General features: G+C 52.4%; 1 protein-coding gene and 1 long non-coding RNA gene across 2 annotated transcripts in view; one reads left to right on the top strand and one right to left on the bottom strand.

Moving 5' to 3' along the window:
* LOC140106360 (uncharacterized) overlaps positions 1–14,658 on the top strand; it is a 67,844-nt gene extending 53,186 nt beyond the window's left edge. Inside the window, exon 3 of the long non-coding RNA XR_011850769.1 lies at positions 14,445–14,658. This is a non-coding gene — a long non-coding RNA (uncharacterized lncRNA). The remainder of the gene's footprint in view (positions 1–14,444) is intronic.
* Positions 1–23,370, bottom strand: part of ATRNL1 (attractin like 1) — a 313,371-nt gene that overhangs the window by 24,832 nt on the left and 265,169 nt on the right. The gene's annotated exons all lie outside the window — the stretch shown is intronic.

Below are 23,370 nucleotides of genomic sequence, written 5' to 3'. Positions count from 1 at the left end.
GTTTAAGTTTTAACTCGGAGCAGAAAGTTCCCGGTGATGCTCCATGCTGATATTTGGTCCCTGACATTTTTCTGTGCAGTGTAATTACAGTTATGGCGGTGCACGCGGCAGCAAAAATGACGAACGAACCTGTTGATTTGTGTGGACACTGACAAGATAAATGTGACTGTAAAAATCCTCGCGCCCCGACTTCCTGCAACACACTGATACCAGGAAAAGCAGCCGATGATATAAGAAACAGCGGGAAAGAGTAATGATAAGAGAGTGCAGCTCTGGAGTATAATACAGCATTGCAATGTATGCACGCAGTGCCTACACCTAGAATAGCATATCTCCCAAATGTCCTGGATCTAGCAGAAAAGTCCTGGTTTTTGAGCACTGTCCTGCCCGGTGGGAGGTATGTGCCGGGACGCCGACAGAGCTCATGACAGTGATACTGCAGAAAGCCTGCAGCTCTGTGCATTATCCCTGTGCCTCCTCTTTATGTAGCAGAGCCAGCAGGTAAGATGTGATAATGTCAACTGTCGGCTTCAGAGCTACATACAGCAGGAACGAGGAGAGAAGAGCTGCACAGGAAAGGGGAAAGGTGAATATCTGTGTTTTTACTGTGGGGACACAATATGAGGGAGAGCAGCTGGGGGAGAACAATATTAGAGGGGCTACAATGTGACAGGGAGATATGGGGGGGAGACACGATGTGAGGATGAGATAGAGAACTCTGAGCAAGAAATTATACTGAGTGATGTGGCAGGAGGGTTGGAGCAAAAGGTGTGGCTTAGGGCAAACAAAATTTCCGCTCATCTTTTATCCTTCTTTCTCCGTTAAAAAGGAAAATAGTGAGTGCAGCTCTGGAGTATAATACTATACGATAAGATGTAACTCAGGATCAGTACAGGATAAGTAATGTCATGTATGTACACAGTGACTGCACCAGCAGCAGAATAGTGAGTGCAGCTCTGTGGTATAATACAAGATGTAACTCAGGATCAGTACAGGATAAGTAATGTCATGTATGTACACAGTGACTGCACAAGCAGCAGAATAGTGAGTGCAGCTCTGGAGTATAATACAGGATGTAACTCAGGATCAGTACAGGATAAGTAATGTCATGTATGTACACAGTGACTGCACCAGCAGCAGAATAGTGAGTGCAGCTCTGGGGTATAATACAGGATGTAACTCAGGATCAGTACAGGATAAGTAATGTCATGTATGTACACAGTGACTGCACCAGCAGCAGAATAGTGAGTGCAGCTCTGGAGTATAATACATGATGTAACTCAGGATCAGTACAGGATAAGTAATGTCATGTATGTACACAGTGACTGCGCCAGTAGCAGAATAGTGAGTGCAGCTCTGCGGTATAATATATGCTTCTAGAGAATAATTCTAGCTATGATGTGTAAAAAGATGTCTTCATTTGTGTCATTTCTGAGATCTTGAACCTTGGATAGGGATGTGATGTGTAAACTGAGTTTATATTGACAAGTCTGATGTCGACAGAGACACACCTCTTGCCTACTGATTGGTCCCACCCCGTGTCGCCTCCCTACTCAGCTCCGCCCCCTCTGATATTGCTGCGGCAGATAATTTGTACTTTGTTGTGAGGTTATTGTCTTGTGATGATGCGGCCTTGATGAGGAAGAGCTCATAGGGCTTTATGCCTTTAGCTTGCTATAAGATGGATTCCTGTATGATGTAAAGCTCAGCACACATGGTGTAGGGGGCTGCTGAGACCACCTGCTGCTCCTGTGCTCACATCTTCGGGGCTGCGGTGAGGGGAGGGCTGGATCTGATGATTTGGGCTAACAGGTTTGCAGCGAGAAACGATCTTCTCTTAATAAGCCATTTGTTAGTAAAAGCTTTTAAGACCATTTTTACTGATTTTCATTTGTTTTTCAAACCTATTTTTATGGAAGCAAATTATAATAGTGAGAGCGCTCGTATATCAGCGGTTATGGCTGCGCTGCAGACAGTTATATGAGAGCGCGCCATTATAATTAGCAGAGCTACAGTATTTGCAGAAGGAAACGAGCTGCAGAATACAATGTGACCTTATGGGGGCCGCTGCATGCAAAACACTCACCATGGGGCACTGCTCCCCCTGTATATAGTCACACTGCAGGAGACCCCTGACTATGGGGGCACTGCTCCCCCTGTATATAGTCGCACTGCAGCAGACCCCTCACCATGGGGGCACTGCTCCCCCTGTATATAGTCACACTGCAGGAGACCCCTGACTATGGGGGCACTGCTCCCCCTGTATATAGTCGCACTGCAGCAGACCCCTCACCATGGGGGCACTGCTCCCCCTGTATATAGTCAGACTGGAGAAGACCCCTCACCATGGGGGCACTGCTCCCCCTGTATATAGTCACACTGCAGGAGACCCCTCACCATGGGGCACTGCTCCCCCTGTATATAGTCACACTGCAGGAGACCCCTGACTATGGGGGCACTGCTCCCCCTGTATATAGTCACACTGCAGGAGACCCTCACCATGGGGGCACTGCTCCCCCTGTATATAGTCACACTGCAGGAGACCCTCACCATGGGTGCACTGCTCCCCCTGTATATAGTCACACTGCAGGAGACCCTCACCATGGGGCACTGCTCCCCCTGTATATAGTCACACTGCAGGAGACCCCTCACCATGGGGCACTGCTCCCCCTGTATATAGTCACACTGCAGGAGACCCCTCACCATGGGGGCACTGCTCCCCCTGTATATAGTCACACTGCAGGAGACCCTCACCATGGGGGCACTGCTCCCCCTGTATATAGTCACACTGCAGGAGACCCTCACCATGGGGCACTGCTCCCCCTGTATATAGTCACACTGCAGGAGACCCCTCACCATGGGGGCACTGCTCCCCCTGTATATAGTCACACTGCAGGAGACCCCTCACCATGGGGGCACTGCTCCCCCTGTATATAGTCACACTGCAGGAGACCCCTCACCATGGGGGCACTGCTCCCCCTTTATATAGTCACACTGCAGGAGACCCCTCACCATGGGGCACTGCTCCCCCTGTATATACTCAGACTGCAGGAGACCCTCACCATGGGGCACTGCTCCCCCTGTATATAGTCACACTGCAGGAGACCCTCACCATGGGGGCACTGATCCCCCTGTATATAGTCACACTGCAGGAGACCCCTGACTATGGGGGCACTGCTCCCCCTGTATATAGTCACGCTGCAGGAGACCCCTCACCATGGGTGCACTGCTCCCCCTGTATATAGTCAAACTGCAGGAGACCCCTCACCATGGGGCACTGCTCCCCCTGTATATAGTCACACTGCAGGAGACCCCTCACCATGGGGCACTGCTCCCCCTGTATATAGTCACACTGCAGGAGACCCCTCACCATGGGGCACTGCTCCCCCTGTATATAGTCACACTGCAGGAGACCCCTCACCATGGGGCACTGCTCCCCCTGTATATAGTCACAATGCAGGAGACCACTCACCATGGGGGCACTGCTCCCCCTGTATATAGTCACACTGCAGGAGACCCTCACCATGGTGCACTGCTCCCCCTGTATATAGTCACACTGCAGGAGACCCCTGACTATGGGGGCACTGCTCCCCCTGTATATAGTCACACTGCAGGAGACCCTCACCAGGGGGGCACTGCTCCCCCTGTATATAGTCACACTGCAGGAGACCCTCACCATGGGGGCACTGATCCCCCTGTATATAGTCACACTGCAGGAGACCCCTCACCATGGGGGCACTGCTCCCCCGGTATATAGTCACACTGCAGGAGACCCCTCACCATGGGGGCACTGCTCCCCCTGTATATAGTCACACTGCAGGAGACCCCTCACCATGGCGACACTGCTCCCCCTGTATATAGTCACACTGCAGGAGCCCCTCACCATGGGGGCACTGCTCCCCCTGTATATAGTCACACTGCAGGAGACCCCTCACCATGGCGACACTGCTCCCCCTGTATATAGTCACACTGCAGGAGCCCCTCACCATGGGGGCACTGCTCCCCCTGTATATAGTCACACTGCAGGAGACCCTCACCATGGGGGCACTGCTCCCCCGGTATATAGTCACACTGCAGGAGACCCCTCACCATGGGGGCACTGCTCCCCCTGTATATAGTCACACTGCCGGAAACCCTCACCATGGGGGCACTGCTCCCCCTGTATATAGTCACACTGCAGGAGCCCCTCACCATGGGGGCACTGCTCCCCCTGTATATAGTCACACTGCAGGAGCCCCTCACCATGGGGCACTGCTCCCCCTGTATATAGTCACACTGCAGGAGACCCTCACCATGGGGGCACTGCTTCCCCTGTATATAGTCACACTGCAGGAGACCCTCACCATGGGGCACTGCTCCTCCTGTATATAGTCACACTGCAGGAGACCCTCACCATGGGGCACTGCTCCTCCTGTATATAGTCACACTGCAGGAGACCCTCACCATGGGGGCACTGCTCCCCCTGTATATAGTCACACTGCAGGAGACCCCTCACCATGGGGGCACTGCTCCCCCTGTATATAGTCACACTGCAGGAGACCCTCACCATGGGGGCACTGCTCCCCCTGTATATAGTCACACTGCAGGAGACCCTCACCATGGGGCACTGCTCCCCCTGTATATAGTCACACTGCAGGAGACCCTCACCATGGTGCACTGCTCCCCCTGTATATAGTCACACTGCAGGAGACCCCTGACTATGGGGGCACTGCTCCCCCTGTATATAGTCACACTGCAGGAGACCCCTCACCATGGGGCACTGCTCCCCCTGTATATAGTCACACTGCAGGAGACCCTCACCATGGGGCACTGCTCCCCCTGTATATAGTCACACTGCAGGAGACCCCTCACCATGGGGCACTGCTCCCACTGTATATAGTCACACTGCAGGAGACCCCTCACCATGGGGCACTGCTCCCCCTGTATATAGTCACACTGCAGGAGACCCCTCACCAAGGTGCACTGCTCCCCCTGTATATAGTCACACTGCTGCAGACCCTCACCATGGGGGCACTGCTCCCCCTGTATATAGTCACACTGCAGGAGACCCTCACCATGGGGCACTGCTCCCCCTGTATATAGTCACACTGCAGGAGACCCCTGACTATGGGGGCACTGCTCCCCCTGTATATAGTCACACTGCAGGAGACCCTCACCATGGGGGCACTGCTCCCCCTGTATATAGTCACACTGCAGGAGACCCCTCACCATGGGGCACTGCTCCCCCTGTATATAGTCACACTGCAGGAGACCCCTCACCATGGGGGCACTGCTCCCCCTGTATATAGTCACACTGCAGGAGACCCCTCACCATGGTGCACTGCTCCCCTGTATATAGTCACACTGCAGGAGACCCTCACCATGGTGCACTGCTCCCCCTGTATATAGTCACACTGCAGGAGACCCCTCACCATGGGGCACTGCTCCCCCTGTATATAGTCACACTGCAGGAGACCCTCACCATGGGGGCACTGATCCCCCTGTATATAGTCACACTGCAGGAGACCCCTCACCATGGGTGCACTGCTCCCCCTGTATATAGTCAGACTGGAGAAGACCCCTCACCATGGGGCACTGCTCCCCCTGTATATAGTCACACTGCAGGAGACCCCTGACTATGGGGGCACTGCTCCCCCTGTATATAGTCACACTGCAGGAGACCCCTCACCATGGGTGCACTGCTCCCCCTGTATATAGTCAGACTGGAGAAGACCCCTCACCATGGGGCACTGCTCCCCCTGTATATAGTCACACTGCAGGAGACCCCTCACCATGGGGCACTGCTCCCCCTGTATATAGTCACACTGCAGGAGACCCCTCACCATGGGGCACTGCTCCCCCTGTATATAGTCACAATGCAGGAGACCACTCACCAGGGGGGCACTGCTCCCCCTGTATATAGTCAAACTGCAGGAGACCCTCACCAGGGGGGCACTGCTCCCCCTGTATATAGTCACACTGCAGGAGACCCCTGACTATGGGGGCACTGCTCCCCCTGTATATAGTCACACAGCAGGAGACCCCTCACCATGGGGGCACTGCTCCCCCTGTATATAGTCACACTGCAGGAGACCCTCACCATGGGGCACTGCTCCCCCTGTATATAGTCACACTGCAGGAGACCCCTCACCATGGGGCACTGCTCCCCCTGTATATAGTCACACTGCAGGAGACCCTCACCATGGGGGCACTGATCCCCCTGTATATAGTCACACTGCAGGAGACCCTCACCATGGGGCACTGCTCCCCCTGTATATAGTCACACTGCAGGAGACCCTCACCAGGGGGGCACTGCTCCCCCTGTATATAGTCACACTGCAGTAGACCCCTCACCAGGGGGGCACTGCTCCCCCTGTATATAGTCACACTGCAGGAGACCCTCACCATGGGGGCACTGCTCCCCCTGTATATAGTCACACTGCAGGAGACCCCTCACCATGGGGCACTGCTCCCCCTGTATATAGTCACACTGCAGGAGACCCCTCACCATGGGGCACTGCTCCCCCTGTATATAGTCACACTGCAGGAGACCCTCACCATGGGGGCACTGATCCCCCTGTATATAGTCACACTGCAGGAGACCCTCACCATGGGGGCACTGATCCCCCTGTATATAGTCACACTGCAGGAGACCCTCACCATGGGTGCACTGCTCCCCCTGTATATAGTCACACTGCAGGAGACCCCTCACCATGGGTGCACTGCTCCCCCTGTATATAGTCAAACTGCAGGAGACCCCTCAGCATGGGGGCACTGCTCCCCCTGTATATAGTCAGACTGGAGAAGACCCCTCACCATGGGGCACTGCTCCCCCTGTATATAGTCACACTGCAGGAGACCCTCACCATGGGGCACTGCTCCCCCTGTATATAGTCACAATGCAGGAGACCACTCACCATGGGGGCACTGCTCCCCCTGTATATAGTCACACTGCAGGAGACCCCTCACCATGGGGCACTGCTCCCCCTGTATATAGTCACACTGCAGGAGACCCCTCACCATGGGGCACTGCTCCCCCTGTATATAGTCACACTGCAGGAGACCCCTTACTATGGGGGCACTGCTCCCCCTGTATATAGTCACACTGCAGGAGACCCTCACCATGGGGGCACTGCTCCCCCTGTATATAGTCACACTGCAGGAGACCCCTCACCATGGGGCACTGCTCCCCCTGTATATAGTCACACTGCAGGAGACCCCTCACCATGGGGCACTGCTCCCCCTGTATATAGTCACACTGCAGGAGACCCTCACCATGGGGGCACTGATCCCCCTGTATATAGTCACACTGCAGGAGACCCCTGACTATGGGGGCACTGCTCCCCCTGTATATAGTCACACTGCAGGAGACCCCTCACCATGGGTGCACTGCTCCCCCTGTATATAGTCAAACTGCAGGAGACCCCTCAGCATGGGTGCACTGCTCCCCCTGTATATAGTCAGACTGGAGAAGACCCCTCACCATGGGGCACTGCTCCCCCTGTATATAGTCACACTGCAGGAGACCCCTCACCATGGGGCACTGCTCCCCCTGTATATAGTCACACTGCAGGAGACCCCTCACCATGGGGCACTGCTCCCCCTGTATATAGTCACAATGCAGGAGACCACTCACCATGGGGGCACTGCTCCCCCTGTATATAGTCACACTGCAGGAGACCCTCACCATGGGGCACTGCTCCCCCTGTATATAGTCACACTGCAGGAGACCCCTCACCATGGGGCACTGCTCCCCCTGTATATAGTCAAACTGCAGGAGACCCCTCACCATGGGGCACTGCTCCCCCTGTATATAGTCACACTGCAGGAGACCCCTTACTATGGGGGCACTGCTCCCCCTGTATATAGTCACACTGCAGTAGACCCCTCACCAGGGGGGCACTGCTCCCCCTGTATATAGTCACACTGCAGGAGACCCTCACCATGGGGGCACTGATCCCCCTGTATATAGTCACACTGCAGGAGACCCCTCACCATGGGGCACTGCTCCCCCTGTATATAGTCACACTGCAGGAGCCCCTTCACCATGGGGCACTGCTCCCCCTGTATATAGTCACACTGCAGGAGACCCTCACCATGGGGCACTGCTCCCCCTGTATATAGTCACACTGCAGGAGACCCCTCACCATGGGGGCACTGCTCCCCCTGTATATAGTCACACTGCAGGAGACCCCTCACCATGGCGACACTGCTCCCCCTGTATATAGTCACACTGCAGGAGACCCTCACCATGGGGGCACTGCTCCCCCTGTATATAGTCACACTGCAGGAGACCCCTCACCATGGGGACACTGCTCCCCCTGTATATAGTCACACTGCAGGAGACCCTCACCATGGGGGCACTGCTCCCCCTGTATATAGTCACACTGCAGGAGACCCTCACCATGGGGGCACTGCTCCCCCTGTATATAGTCACACTGCAGGAGACCCTCACCATGGGGGCACTGCTCCCCCTGTATATAGTCACACTGCAGGAGACCCTCACTATGGGGGCACTGCTCCCCCTGTATATAGTCACACTGCAGGAGACCCTCACCATGGGGGCACTGCTCCCCCTGTATATAGTCACACTGCAGGAGACCCTCACCATGGGGCACTGCTCCTCCTGTATATAGTCACACTGCAGGAGACCCCTCACCATGGGGGCACTGCTCCCCCTGTATATAGTCACACTGCAGGAGACCCCTGACTATGGGGGCACTGCTCCCCCTGTATATAGTCACACTGCAGGAGACCCCTCACCATGGGGGCACTGCTCCCCCTGTATATAGTCACACTGCAGGAGACCCCTCACCATGGGGGCACTGCTCCCCCTGTATATAGTCACACTGCAGGAGACCCCTCACCAGGGGGGCACTGCTCCCCCTGTATATAGTCACACTGCAGCAGACCCCTCACCATGGGGGCACTGCTCCCCCTGTATATAGTCACACTGCAGGAGACCCTCACCATGGTGCACTGCTCCCCCTGTATATAGTCACACTGCAGGAGACCCTCACCATGGGGGCACTGCTCCCCCTGTATATAGTCACACTGCAGGAGACCCTCACCATGGTGCACTGCTCCCCCTGTATATAGTCACACTGCAGGAGACCCTCACCATGGGGGCACTGCTCCCCCTGTATATAGTCATACTGCAGGAGACCCTCACCATGGGGGCACTGCTCCCCCTGTATATATTCACACTGCAGGAGACCCTCACCATGGGGGCACTGCTCCCCCTGTATATAGTCACACTGCAGGAGACCCCTCACCATGGGGCACTGCTCCCCCTGTATATAGTCACACTGCAGGAGACCCCTCACCATGGTGCACTGCTCCCCCTGTATATAGTCACACTGCAGGAGACCCCTCACCATGGTGCACTGCTCCCCCTGTATATAGTCACACTGCAGCAGACCCCTCACCATGGAGCACTGCTCCCCCTGTATATAGTCACACTGCAGCAGACCCCTCACCATGGGGGCACTGCTCCCCCTGTATATAGTCACACTGCAGTAGACCCCTCACCATGGGGCACTGCTCCCCCTGTATATAGTCACACTGCAGCAGACCCCTCACCATGGGGGCACTGCTCCCCCTGTATATAGTCACACTGCAGGAGACCCTCACCATGGGGGCACTGCTCCCCCTGTATATAGTCACACTGCAGGAGACCCTCACCATGGGGGCACTGCTCCCCCGGTATATAGTCACACTGCAGGAGAGCCTCACCATGGGGGCACTGCTCCCCCTGTATATAGTCACACTGCAGGAGACCCCTGACTATGGGGGCGCTGCTCCCCCTGTATATAGTCACACTGCAGGAGACCCCTCACCATGGGGCACTGCTCCCCCTGTATATAGTCACACTGCAGGAGACCCTCACCATGGGGGCACTGCTCCCCCTGTATATAGTCACACTGCAGGAGACCACTCACCATGGGGCACTGCTCCCACTGTATATAGTCACACTGCAGGAGACCCTCACCATGGGGGCACTGCTCCCCCTGTATATAGTCACACTGCAGGAGACCCCTCACCATGGGGCACTGCTCCCCCTGTATATAGTCACACTGCAGGAGACCCCTCACCATGGGGCACTGCTCCCCCTGTATATAGTCACACTGCAGGAGACCCTCACCATGGGGCACTGCTCCCCCTGTATATAGTCACACTGCAGGAGACCACTCACCATGGGGCACTGCTCCCCCTGTATATAGTCACACTGCAGGAGACCCCTGACTATGGGGGCACTGCTCCCCCTGTATATAGTCACACTGCAGGAGACCCCTCACCATGGTGCACTGCTTCCCCTGTATATAGTCACACTGCAGGAGACCCCTCACCATGGGGGCACTGCTCCCCCTGTATATAGTCACACTGCAGTAGACCCCTCACCAGGGGGGCACTGCTCCCCCTGTATATAGTCACACTGCAGGAGACCCTCACCATGGGGGCACTGCTCCCCCTGTATATAGTCACACTGCAGGAGACCCCTCACCATGGGGCACTGCTCCCCCTGTATATAGTCACACTGCAGGAGACCCCTCACCATGGGGCACTGCTCCCCCTGTATATAGTCACACTGCAGGAGCCCCTCACCATGGGGCACTGCTCCCCCTGTATATAGTCACACTGCAGGAGACCCCTGACTATGGGGGCACTGCTCCCCCTGCATATAGTCACACTGCAGGAGACCCTCACCATGGGGGCACTGCTCCCCCTGTATATAGTCACACTGCAGGAGACCCTCACCATGGGGGCACTGCTCCCCCTGTATATAGTCACACTGCAGGAGACCCCTCACCATGGGGCACTGCTCCCCCTGTATATAGTCACACTGCAGGAGACCCCTCACCATGGGGCACTGCTCCCCCTGTATATAGTCACACTGCAGGAGACCCCTCACCATGGGGGCACTGCTCCCCCTGTATATAGTCACACTGCAGGAGACCCCTCACCATGGGGCACTGCTCCCCCTGTATATAGTCACACTGCAGGAGACCCTCACCGTGGGGCACTGCTCCCCCTGTATATAGTCACACTGCAGGAGACCCCTTACTATGGGGGCACTGCTCCCCCTGTATATAGTCACACTGCAGGAGACCCCTCACCATGGGGGCACTGCTCCCCCTGTATATAGTCACACTGCAGGAGACCCTCACCGTGGGGCACTGCTCCCCCTGTATATAGTCACACTGCAGGAGACCCCTGACTATGGGGGCACTGCTCCCCCTGTATATAGTCACACTGCAGGAGACCCCTCACCATGGGGGCACTGCTCCCCCTGTATATAGTCACACTGCAGGAGACCCTCACCATGGGGGCACTGCTCCCCCTGTATATAGTCACACTGCAGGAGACCCCTCACCATGGGGGCACTGCTCCCCCTGTATATAGTCACACTGCAGGAGACCCCTCACCATGGGGGCACTGCTCCCCCTGTATATAGTCACACTGCAGGAGACCCTCACCATGGGGCACTGCTCCCCCTGTATATAGTCACACTGCAGGAGACCCTCACCATGGGGGCACTGCTCCCCCTGTATATAGTCACACTGCAGTAGACCCCTCACCAGGGGGGCACTGCTCCCCCTGTATATAGTCACACTGCAGGAGACCCTCACCATGGGGGCACTGCTCCCCCTGTATATAGTCACACTGCAGGAGACCCCTCACCATGGGGCACTGCTCCCCCTGTATATAGTCACACTGCAGGAGACCCCTCACCATGGGGCACTGCTCCCCCTGTATATAGTCACACTGCAGGAGCCCCTCACCATGGGGCACTGCTCCCCCTGTATATAGTCACACTGCAGGAGACCCCTGACTATGGGGGCACTGCTCCCCCTGCATATAGTCACACTGCAGGAGACCCTCACCATGGGGGCACTGCTCCCCCTGTATATAGTCACACTGCAGGAGACCCTCACCATGGGGGCACTGCTCCCCCTGTATATAGTCACACTGCAGGAGACCCCTCACCATGGGGCACTGCTCCCCCTGTATATAGTCACACTGCAGGAGACCCTCACCATGGGGCACTGCTCCCCCTGTATATAGTCACACTGCAGGAGACCCTCACCATGGGGGCACTGCTCCCCCTGTATATAGTCACACTGCAGGAGACCCTCACCATGGTGCACTGCTCCCCCTGTATATAGTCACACTGCAGGAGACCCCTCACCATGGGGCACTGCTCCCCCTGTATATAGTCACACTGCAGGAGACCCTCACCATGGAGAATGTTCTTTTTTCACTGACCGCAAGAAACAGGAATTTAGAAAGATGCAGAATTTTATTTGATTATTGGAGACGTCAGAGGACTGTGGGGTAGGAGTGTAGAGGGGGCCGCACCAGGGAACCTCAGGGGGTCTATAAGGATTCTCCTCCTTACACAGACCTGCGCTATAAACCATACATTTTACATTACATACAAGATTTCACATTAGGGTCCCTTAAAGGACATCTACCACCAGGATGCAGGACTGCATGCAAATGAGCCTGAGGGGTTCCATGCGCCATTAACACCTATGGAGCCTGGAGCCCCTCAGGTTCATTTGCATGAAGTCCTTCATCCTGGTGGTAGATGCCCTTTAAGTTTCACCTCTTCCATGTGGTGGTGGTGGCACTTTCTTTTCTCCCTGTGGCTCTTACAGTTGATGGACAGGCGACCATTCAGAGCCGGAGTGTATTATTGGACCATTGTCCGGCAGCGCTGTCCCTTCCCCCACCGTTGTCTGTGTTCGCTGGTATCCGATTTTCAGTTTTTAGATAATACATCCCAGGTCCCGTTAAACTTCCCCCCCCCTCTCCCCTCCAGAAGAATGATTTGGCTGGCGAAAAGAAGAGAGACGCATCAATCCTTAATTTCTCCATCCAATCTCCTAATTGCTTTCTTGGCATGCGGCGGCAGATCACGTGATGCATTTACTGCACTGATCACTAATGTTAGGACTCCAATACAGAGAAAATACGTGCAGACCACGACCGCACTCATCGAGTGCAGAGGAGGGGGTCCGAGGCGGGGGCTGAGTCATGGAGGACAATGGGATTGTGGCCCAGACTTGGGAGTGATGGCAAAGAGACGCAGGGCAGCCTTGCGTTAGAGACACTGTGATAAGACCATGGCAGCCTGGACGAGCCTATAAGCGCTCGATAGATGTGACAGCCAAGACCGCCTGTCTGAGGACAGAAAACTGAATAAAGCCCCTCCACAACACTGGGGGGGGGGCAGAGAGAAATAACTAGTGGTCTACACTGTGGTACCTCATGACTGGTCCAGTGTGAACAGTCTGCAACTCGAGGATTCTGTGTGCTGCACTACTGCAGGTCACCAGCGGATGATCCATGTTGGGGAGACCTATGATCTATGTTCTGACCACATAACCCTTAAAGAGAACCCGTCATGCAAAATAACCCTCTAATCTAAATAGATTTTCATAAACTGCCATTAGAGAGCATTGCCTCTATCCCTTCATTGTCCCTCTACATGCCTGTAAATCTAAGCAATGAGGTCCTAAAGCTGTATGCAAATGACCTGTAAAATGTCCAATGAAGCATTAGCATATTCAAGCTGTCCAGCTTATTCATGAGTGGGAGGTAAAGCCACACCCCTAGTGCTTGACTGACAGCCTGTATAATGATGTGAGGTATAATGGTGTAATGGCTGCTCCATGTGCTTGCTGGTGGCTGGTGCTGCAGCCTGTGTGTGTATAGGAGAGATACAACAGCTCCAGGATGCAGCCATGTTATAGCAGAACATGTCAGGTACTTGTGTAGCTGATGTCTGTGTATTAGGAGGACAGAACATGTCAGCAGATGCAGCACAGACACTAGCAATACCTTACTATACATCACACACAGACATGAGCGGGGGGGAGGGGTGACATGGGTGACATCACTGCCTCTGACCATGTGACCAGCCTCATTTACATAATAAGGAAAGATGATTTTATAATGATTAATGTATGAACTGAATAGTTAAAGACTGGGATGGGATCCTTGTGAGCTTCTCCAACAGGTAGTGGTGACAGGACAAGTGACACAGACCTGATGACAGGTGTCCTTTAATGGATCCACAAGGACAGGATGAATGCAAAGGGATTGTATATGGGATAAGATTGACCGCTGACGGCCCAGATCTTCAGATATTTTCCTCCCTCCATAGATACTACATATTCAGTGCCAGGCTTTCTGAGCTCGTGATCCAAAAACATGGCAACGATTTTCAGCGCCATCAGACGGCACGGCAGTCTCCCACAGATCCCCCGTTATATTTCCAGCTCCTATAATGTGGCAGCAGCGCGGAGGCTCCCGACATCACATTCTGCACTTACAGGATATTTATGACTCTCTGCATCCTACAGAGAAGTCATGTGACTGCACAGATAATATTACCAACATTAATATCCCAGCCAATCCGCACACATTGTAAGACGTTTCTTTCTCTTCTTCTGCAGGTCAATCAGAGGACAACGGCAGGCGACCCCGCACAGAACCCCTCAAATCATGGACGCCACCTTCACTGTACAGTATGGCATACTTTGTGCTCCAGTCACAAATTTTAATTTTTTTTTTTAATTTAAACTGCAGTTAAACATTTCAAAGGCTTTGATTCAGGGAGTAAGAGTTCTTCTTACAGAGAGTTTGCCAATAAAGGCCGCCTTGCAGGCACGTGGAGACTTACTGCCATTGATGTCCCTCTAGGGATTCTTTGGAAATATGCAAATAAGAAATATGCAAAAAAAACGGAAGAGGGAAAACCACACCTTTTTTGCTACCCTGTAAGGCAGGCAACCATCAAGCATGACTTTCAGGAAGACTAATAACATTATAATCCTACGTCCTGTAGGAAATGCTTGATGGTAAGGGGACTGCCTTACAATATAGAAAATAGGCGTGGTTTTCCTTGTCCCATCTAGGAAAACGTATTTGCATATTTCCAGGGGCGTCTGTTAGCATTTGGGTTGCATGATGCCCCCTGGGCGTGAGTCTGCACAAAGCATGTCCAGAGAAGTGGAATTGGGGGTGGTGCATCCCCTGTAATGCCTGTAATGTATGAGAAGAGAATTCAGGAACTTTATTCTTCACTTTTTATGGCCCTTAGATGTTCAGATACGCTCAGAGCTGCGTTTGCACAGACAGCGTAAGAAGCTGTATATACGGGTTGCACTCCGTAGTGAGATCTAGGCCGTCTTAAAGGGATGTGCAATGCAGAACATTGCTAGTAAATCCTGATTCGCGGCCGATCCCTTTGTTTGGATGATTTTTTAATGCTCCCATCTCACATTTCATCTCACTTTTATAATCTCTGCTCCAAGAAGAGAAAAAGGCATTCATATTTTATATCTATTGTTCCAGAGCCGGCGGCGCCGCACACATATATCGAGCATCTGCAAGATTATAAACTCCGCAGGAGGGCAACCCCTTATATTCAGAAGTGATGGATTGTATCCCCCCTGTACAGTCTCCTCACCCCGGGATGTAATGGCTGATAACAGAGAGTAATAGATTGTATCCCCCCTGTACAGTCCCCTCTACCTATGATGGAATGGTTGATAACAGAGAGTAATAGATTGTAACCCCCCCACCCCACCACTGTACAGTCACATCTCTCCTGGATTAAATGGCTGATAACAGAGAGTAATAGACTAACATATATGGGTAAACTCTGCAGGGTTCATGTGATCCACCAGGTTGCAATGTTCTGCTGCGGTTCAGTCCCACCTCCTGGCCTCCCTAGAAGTTGCCCCCATTGTTCATGGCTGGGGTCCCCGGTGACCCCTTTAATTTGATTCAGGTAACGGTTTTCTCCAAATTGCTGAGTAATACAAAGCAGTTAATTGGCTTTTTTCTTATTAGCAAACGCCGCGTCTCAGAGAAGATGTTAATCAGCCGCTGCGTTTCCGCTGGGAAGACGAGATTTCTTCAAGAAAAATTACAGATCAAAGTTAACAACAATTGGGTCACCGATTAACCCCATCCTGTCTGGGGGGGGGGAGCGCTTCTGTAGGTCACATGCAGTAACGTGCTGGAGCAGCACACAGAGGGCGCCATGTTTATCAAAACTCTCTTCTTGCAGCTCCTTGTGTCTGGTAAATGGAGGGAGGCCTGAGACCCATCCACAAAAAGATCATTCAGACTAGGACATGTGCAGCCACGCCCTCATCCAGAGCACTGCATCCACAGCCACGCCCTCATCCAGAGCACTGCATCCACAGCCACGCCCTCATCCAGAGCACTGCATCCACAGCCACGCCCTCATCCAGAGCACTGCATCCACAGCCACGCCCTCATCCAGAGCACTGCATCCACAGCCACGCCCTCATCCAGAGCACTGCATCCACAGCCACGCCCTCATCCAGAGCACTGCATCCACAGCCACGCCCTCATCCAGAGCACTGCATCCACAGCCACGCCCTCATCCAGAGCACTGCATCCACAGCCACGCCCTTATCCAGAGCACTGCATCCACAGCCACGCCCTTATCCAGAGCACTGCATCCACAGCCACGCCCTCATCCAGAGCACTGCATCCACAGCCACGCCCTCACCAAGAGTAGACCTCTGCATCCACAGCCACACCCTCATCCAGAGCACTGCATCCACAGCCACGCCCTCACCAAGAGTAGACCTCTGCATCCACAGCCACGCCCTCACCAAGAGTAGACCGCTGCATCCACAGCCACGCCCTCACCAAGAGTAGACCTCTGCATCCACAGCCACGCCCTCACCAAGAATAGACCTCTGCAGCCACACCCTCATCCAGAGCACTACATCCATGTGATTTTGTGTCACCAACCACAGTTACATCCTGAGATCTTCTGATAGAGCTGATGACTAAGGTTGCACCAATGAGATCTTCTGATGACTACACTAACCAATGACCTCAGGTTACCTTGATGTTGCCATTACCTCTCAAATGAATGACTACACTGATGCACTGTAACAACACATCAGCTTTGTGTAATCCTTGCTCTAGAACTCTCAAGCCATTATTGAGGCCTGAGGCACTGGATGCCTTTACTACTTTGTAGGTACCCAGCGATCTTGTACCTTCTGCAGATATCAGGTTCCCCCAATAATCTGCACAGCTTATGATACCCCTCCAAGGATGAGCGGAAGGGGGAACTGATGCTCACAGAAACCCCCATCCTGAAAAATACCTGTCCATCACAGGCATGGACCCTCACCTACAATCCAGTATGGAGCAACATGATGTGCAAGTGCGAGCGATCAATGCACAATGACAGACAATTAATTAGTCATAGTAATAGAGAGCACTGATGGATGTCATACACATGGTCTCTGCTGAGGATGCTGGGGAATTACATCCATCATATGATTTGGGGGGGTTGATGGATTGTGACTGCAGCTTTGGAAGCAACTGTAGTAAAGGATATTATATAAATGTAATATATGACTGCAGCTCTGGATGTGACCGGAGTAAAGGTAAAAATGTGACTGCCATTAGTAAGAAGTGATCTAGCAGATGGGGGTCAACAACCTTAAACATTCCAACTGTTATGCTACTATACCTCCTAGCATCCTTGAGGCGCTTGTGTTGGGATTTCTGAGTACAGTCCCAAACATGTTCATGCTGGGAGTTGTAGTTCCACAGCAGCCGCAGTGCTGAAGACTGCAGACTATTGTCACAAAATGTATTGGCAAAAAGTTACCATTGTGTTCTTTCCTGGGCTTTCTGTATTGTGCTCCTCACAGCTGAGCCACACTTCCAGAGCTGCATTCACTATTCTGCTATTTGCATTTGTATAGTGTGTGCTGGTTGCATTATGGGTTAATATCTTAGAGATAATATGAAATGCATCAATGATTATCACGGCACTTGTGGTCATAAACCCACAGGGGGGCGTGTCCACGTGTTTCGGGGAGCTCAGCGTGAGCGGCATCGTGTCACCCTCTTCTTATTTCCAGATTTGGCTCTGCTCCTAATCATAAGTGATAAATGGCGCCCTCTGGGGCAGCACTGCGCCATTATCACAGCAGAGGCTGCTCCTCCATGTTGGTTCTTAGCAGCGACTTATTGGGTTCTGGTACTAATGGGACGACTGTGTCAAGGCCCTCTGTGCAAAGTGGGTGCAGCTGATGACTGAGAGAAATGCACTGATATCCGTTGTGTCGACAACCCGCCGCCGGAGCTCACACACTACTTGTCAGAGATTCCTGCAGGAGACATGGAGATGTTTTGCTCCCCCCCCTTCCCCACAAACAAAGAACAAAATATTTTTTCATTGGTAAAACTGGAGCAGAGATCAGCGTTCGGTGCAGATTACAGGCCGCTGCTCGCTGATATCTTACAATACAACATGTTCTCTTGTATAAATGGTCTCAGCGGAAAAACAAAGCAGTGCAGATACCGAGATAATGAGCTGGATTGTAGCCCCCCCAGTGACCAGGACTGATGATAGTGGGGTCCAGAAGGGGGGCGGGGGAGAAGCAGCCACCAGATAGCACAACCTCAGCAGCAAAGTCTGTACATGGGAAAATCCAAAGAAATGCGTAGGAACAGCACAAAACTTCAACTGCACATAACGTATCACCCCTGTCCACAGAGACTCACAATGTAATCTCCCTACCACACACAAAGGGGCTCATTTACATTTATGAATCTGGTGCCACCTGCACTGCACCGATAGGGTGCACCAACATTTTTTTTGGTGCACCTTTAACAAGTGCAACACAATTCTGAAGGACTCTGCATGTTAAATGTGCTCCAACGGAGCACCGGAACGCCCCCTTAATGTGCAGAATTTTGTGCAATAGTGCACAAATGTGTCTCGGACACTGTATAAATACACGTGCAAACAGTTTTCACAAACAAGGCTTTAATAAATGTGGGCCTATGCATCACACTCATCATTCCTGATTCCAGGAGCTCACAATCTAATCTCTCTTATTTCACTGCCATATAAGGACGACTCATGGATTTGCATTGTTATGTCTCACGATCTCGTCGTCTTTCTGCAGGTTTTTCATCAGCGTCTCCGCCGCCCCGATACGCTTGAACCCTTTTAGCGGTAATTGTCGCGGGCGATGGACTCTCCTGTGTCATTATCACCGGTTTCAGACAACACTCTATAATTTCAGCCGCGCGCTCTCGCTGTAAAATGCGCCATGAGATGGAAAGATTCGGGACTTGTATTTTCCTTGACAATAGATTAATATTTGCCGCTCGTTTTGCTGTCAGGTCTCTCGGTGACGAGTTGGATTGAACTGTAAGTGATTGTTAGAGCGACAAAAACAACATTGTCTGACTCAACGGAAAGCTCAAAAATACACAGAGAAAAGGCAACAATTAACCACCGAGGGCTCAATGCTGGGGAAATGTATGACCATATGAGAGTAAGAGCTGCAGGATCCAATGAGTACAGGTTGTGACTACCTCTCACACAGGATATACAGGCAGGGGGCGGGGCTGTGACTACCTCTCACACAGGATATACAGGCAGGGGGCGGGGCTGTGACTACCTCTCACACAGGATATACAGGCAGGGGGCGGGGCTGTGACTACCTCTCACACAGGATATACAGGCAGGGGGCGGGGCTGTGACTACCTCTCACACAGGATATACAGGCAGGGGGCGGGGCTGTGACTACCTCTCACACAGGATATACAGGCAGGGGGCGGGGCTGTGACTACCTCTCACACAGGATATACAGGCAGGGGGCGGGGTTGTGACTACCTCTCACACAGGATATACAGGCAGGGGGCGGGGCTGTGATTACCTCACACAGGATATACAGGCAGGGGGCGGGGCTGTGACTATCTCTCACACAGGATATACAGGCAGGGGGCGGGGCTGTGACTATCTCTCACACAGGATATACAGGCAGGGGGCGGGGCTGTGACTACCTCTCACACAGGATATACAGGCAGGGGGCGGGGCTGTGACTACCTCTCACATATTATATACAGGCAGGGGCGGGCTGTGACTACCTCTCACACAGGATATACAGGCAGGGGGGCGGGGCTGTGACTACCTCTCACACAGGATATACAGGCAGGGGGGCGGGGCTGTGACTACCTCTCACACAGGATATACAGGCAGGGCGCGTGGCTGTGACTACCTCTCACACAGGATATACAGGCAGGGGGCGGGGCTGTGACTACCTCTCACACAGGATATACAGGCAGGGGGCGGGGCTGTGACTACCTCTCACACAGGATATACAGGCAGGGGGCGGGGCTGTGACTACCTCTCACACAGGATATACAGGTAGGGGGCAGCGGCTGTGACTACGTCAGACACATTATGTAGATACGTTCCTTTATAATTTGTGGAGGAGGCAGGCTGGTTGTGTATTTGGATGGATAATTAGTAGCACAGGATGATAATTGGTGATTATACTGCGGGTTGTAAATGGTGAAGAGGTTTCTGCTTAGAAGACAATAGAGTGTACAGGATCGGGATAATTAGGATGCGGCCTCCTTATGGTTTATGGAGAGAGGAGCCATAAAACTACAGATGTAATTACTGAGAGACTCCTCATGTCCGCAGATCCTTCTTTCATGATGTGTGGGGCAGTATCCATCACACAGAACCAAGCGATCCTAATCGATACGCATGACTACATTAATCTGCCACTCTGAGCTCTGGGAAAGCTGGGTGACAACTTCACCTGCCTTAGCCATCACACCTAGGGTGTTATGTAGTGTGTAATAAGCGAGAGTCCTGATGGTCACTACTCGCTGTGACATCATCATTCAACCGCTCATATACACGGTGTATATATACATATATATATATACACACAAAATGAGTGGATGGCGATGTTGCTGCGCCCCTCACAGGATATGGATTATTATATTGAGTCCTCAGTTATTCACTTTTCCCCCACACCCACAGGTTTGGTGTAATTGTTAGCTGGCGCCATCCCCCGGATCACAGAGCGCCATATAGAACCTGGGATAATGTATATAATCTGCTTGCAGGCATCTAAGTGACTGGATGATTGCTGCCTGCCACAGCCTCGCCACATATAAGATTTCTATGGAGCTACGACACCACAGGCGCAGGGAAACGGATCCCACACACCGCACCGACAACTCGTCACCAGTACTGGATATCCTCTATATATATCCTATTCTCTGAGCATGTGGATGAGAACATACCCCCCAAAAGCCATAGTCTAGGTGCCGAGCCCCCCTGTCTGTATAGGCCTGGACCCTCACAAGAGCCCAGGTGCTCCAACCACCCCCAACATCCTCAGAGACTTGAACTATGATAAGACTGACAGCCACATGATCCACTATGGTAACGCAGCACTGTATGGAGAAGAGATAACCCCCAACATCCACAGAGACAGGGCCTATGATCACGCTGCACTGTATGGAGAGGGATAACCCCCAATATCCACTGAGACGGGACCTATAATGAGACTGATCTGCAGTGATTAGCTGCCCTAGATGGAGCGGAGATAACCCCCAACATCCACAGAGACAGGACTTATGATCTTGCTGCACTGTATAGAGAGGGATAGCCCCCAACATCCACAGAGACAGGGCCTATGATCACGCTGCACTGTATGGAGAGAAGATAACCCCCAGCATCATCAGAGACTGGATTTATGATAAGATTGATCTGCTATGACCCGGCTGCACAGTATGTAAAGGAGATAACCCCTGGCCATTAATAAGTGTCACGTTGGGTCGCGGCTGTCACTTTGTGAGGCTTCTATCTACAGAGGCCGCTAAATTATTGTTTAACTTGCTGCGTAGATTAGTCCAATGCGATGGATCTAGCGGCCTTCTCCATAATCCAATTAACTCTCCGGGCCATAAACTGGTTTTATGTAGTCATCAGCGGCGGGAGGAAGGAGGACATAGATCTCCGCCATCGTCCTGCCTCTACTTGATACGTCCTGGAGTCCTCACAATTTCAGGCTAAGTTATGGTCTCTCCCTCGCTGTGTGTCCCCATGAAAAATGGCCGCCCGGCGAGGAGTACTGTTTATTGGAGCAGCTTCACTCAGGGTTATAAGCCTCTCCTCATTGAACTGGAAAACGACACGAAGGGACGGCGTAATTACTCTTCACCAATGTCTTGTGTACGCCATGACGTGCTGCAGTTCCTCTTCAATGCGCATTGTAAAATGAGTTGGCAAAAAAACGGGGAAAAAGAGTAAAAAGCAAATCACAAAGTAATAAAAGGTACAAAAAGCGATGAATCGTTATGGAGACTTTATATCTTCTCTGCATTTTCCGATGTGATGAGCTGCAAGGCAAAAGTGACCTACAGAGAAAGCGATGCCACCCGAGCCTCGCTGGGGATTAGCGATTCATGAGGGCGACCTCCAGTCATATTTGGAGGGTGACGACCTCATCTACAACGTCAGGATGAAGTATGGGGCTAGGAGAGGGAGCTGCAAGGTCTCCAAGTCTGGAGGGTCACCAGGAACATTACCAGGCCCCACAACGGGCTGCTAGATGTGCAGCCAAAACACATCAACGAGATGAATTACACCAACATGTAGAAGGGGTAGGGGGCACATACATAATACATACAGCAACAGAGGCAGGAAATACATTCAGCAGGAGATATAGGATACAATGTAATGGCTAGAGAAGAGCGGAACCATGTGTAACCTGTCTACATGTACCCCGCTTATAACCTGTCCTTCTACTACATGTACCCCGCTTATAACCTGGCCTTCTACTACATGTACCCCGCTTATAACCTGGCCTTTACTACATGTACCCCGCTTATAACCTGTCCTTCTACTACATGTACCCCGCTTATAACCTGGCCTTTACTACATGTACCCCGCTTATAACCTGGCCTTCTACTACATGTACCCCGCTTATAACCTGACCTTCTACTACATGTACCCCGCTTATAACCTGTCCTTCTACTACATGTACCCCGCTTATAACCTGGCCTTCTACTACATGTACCCCGCTTATAACCTGAACTTCTACTACATGTACCCTGCTTATAACCTGGCCTTCTACTACATGCACCCCGCTTATAACCTGTCCTTCTACTACATGTACCCCGCTTATAACCTGAACTTCTACTACATGTACCCCGCTTATAACCTGTCCTTCTACTACATGTACCCCGCTTATAACCTGAACTTCTACTACATGTACCCTGCTTATAACCTGGCCTTCTACTACATGCACCCCGCTTATAACCTGTCCTTCTACTACATGTACCCCGCTTATAACCTGGCCTTTACTACATGTACCCTGCTTATAACCTGGCCTTTACTACATGTACCCCGCTTATAACCTGGCCTTTACTACATGTACCCCGCTTATAACCTGCCCTTCTACTACATGTACCCCGCTTATAACCTGGCCTTCTACTACATGTACCCCGCTTATAACCTGGCCTTTACTACATGTACCCCGCTTATAACCT

This window comes from Engystomops pustulosus, chromosome 11 (assembly GCF_040894005.1).
Source record: "Engystomops pustulosus chromosome 11, aEngPut4.maternal, whole genome shotgun sequence".
In the NCBI taxonomy this organism is placed as follows: domain Eukaryota; kingdom Metazoa; phylum Chordata; class Amphibia; order Anura; family Leptodactylidae; genus Engystomops; species Engystomops pustulosus.
The sequence above is the reverse complement of the archived record's forward strand: the minus strand, read 5'-3'. Positions and strand labels throughout refer to the sequence as shown.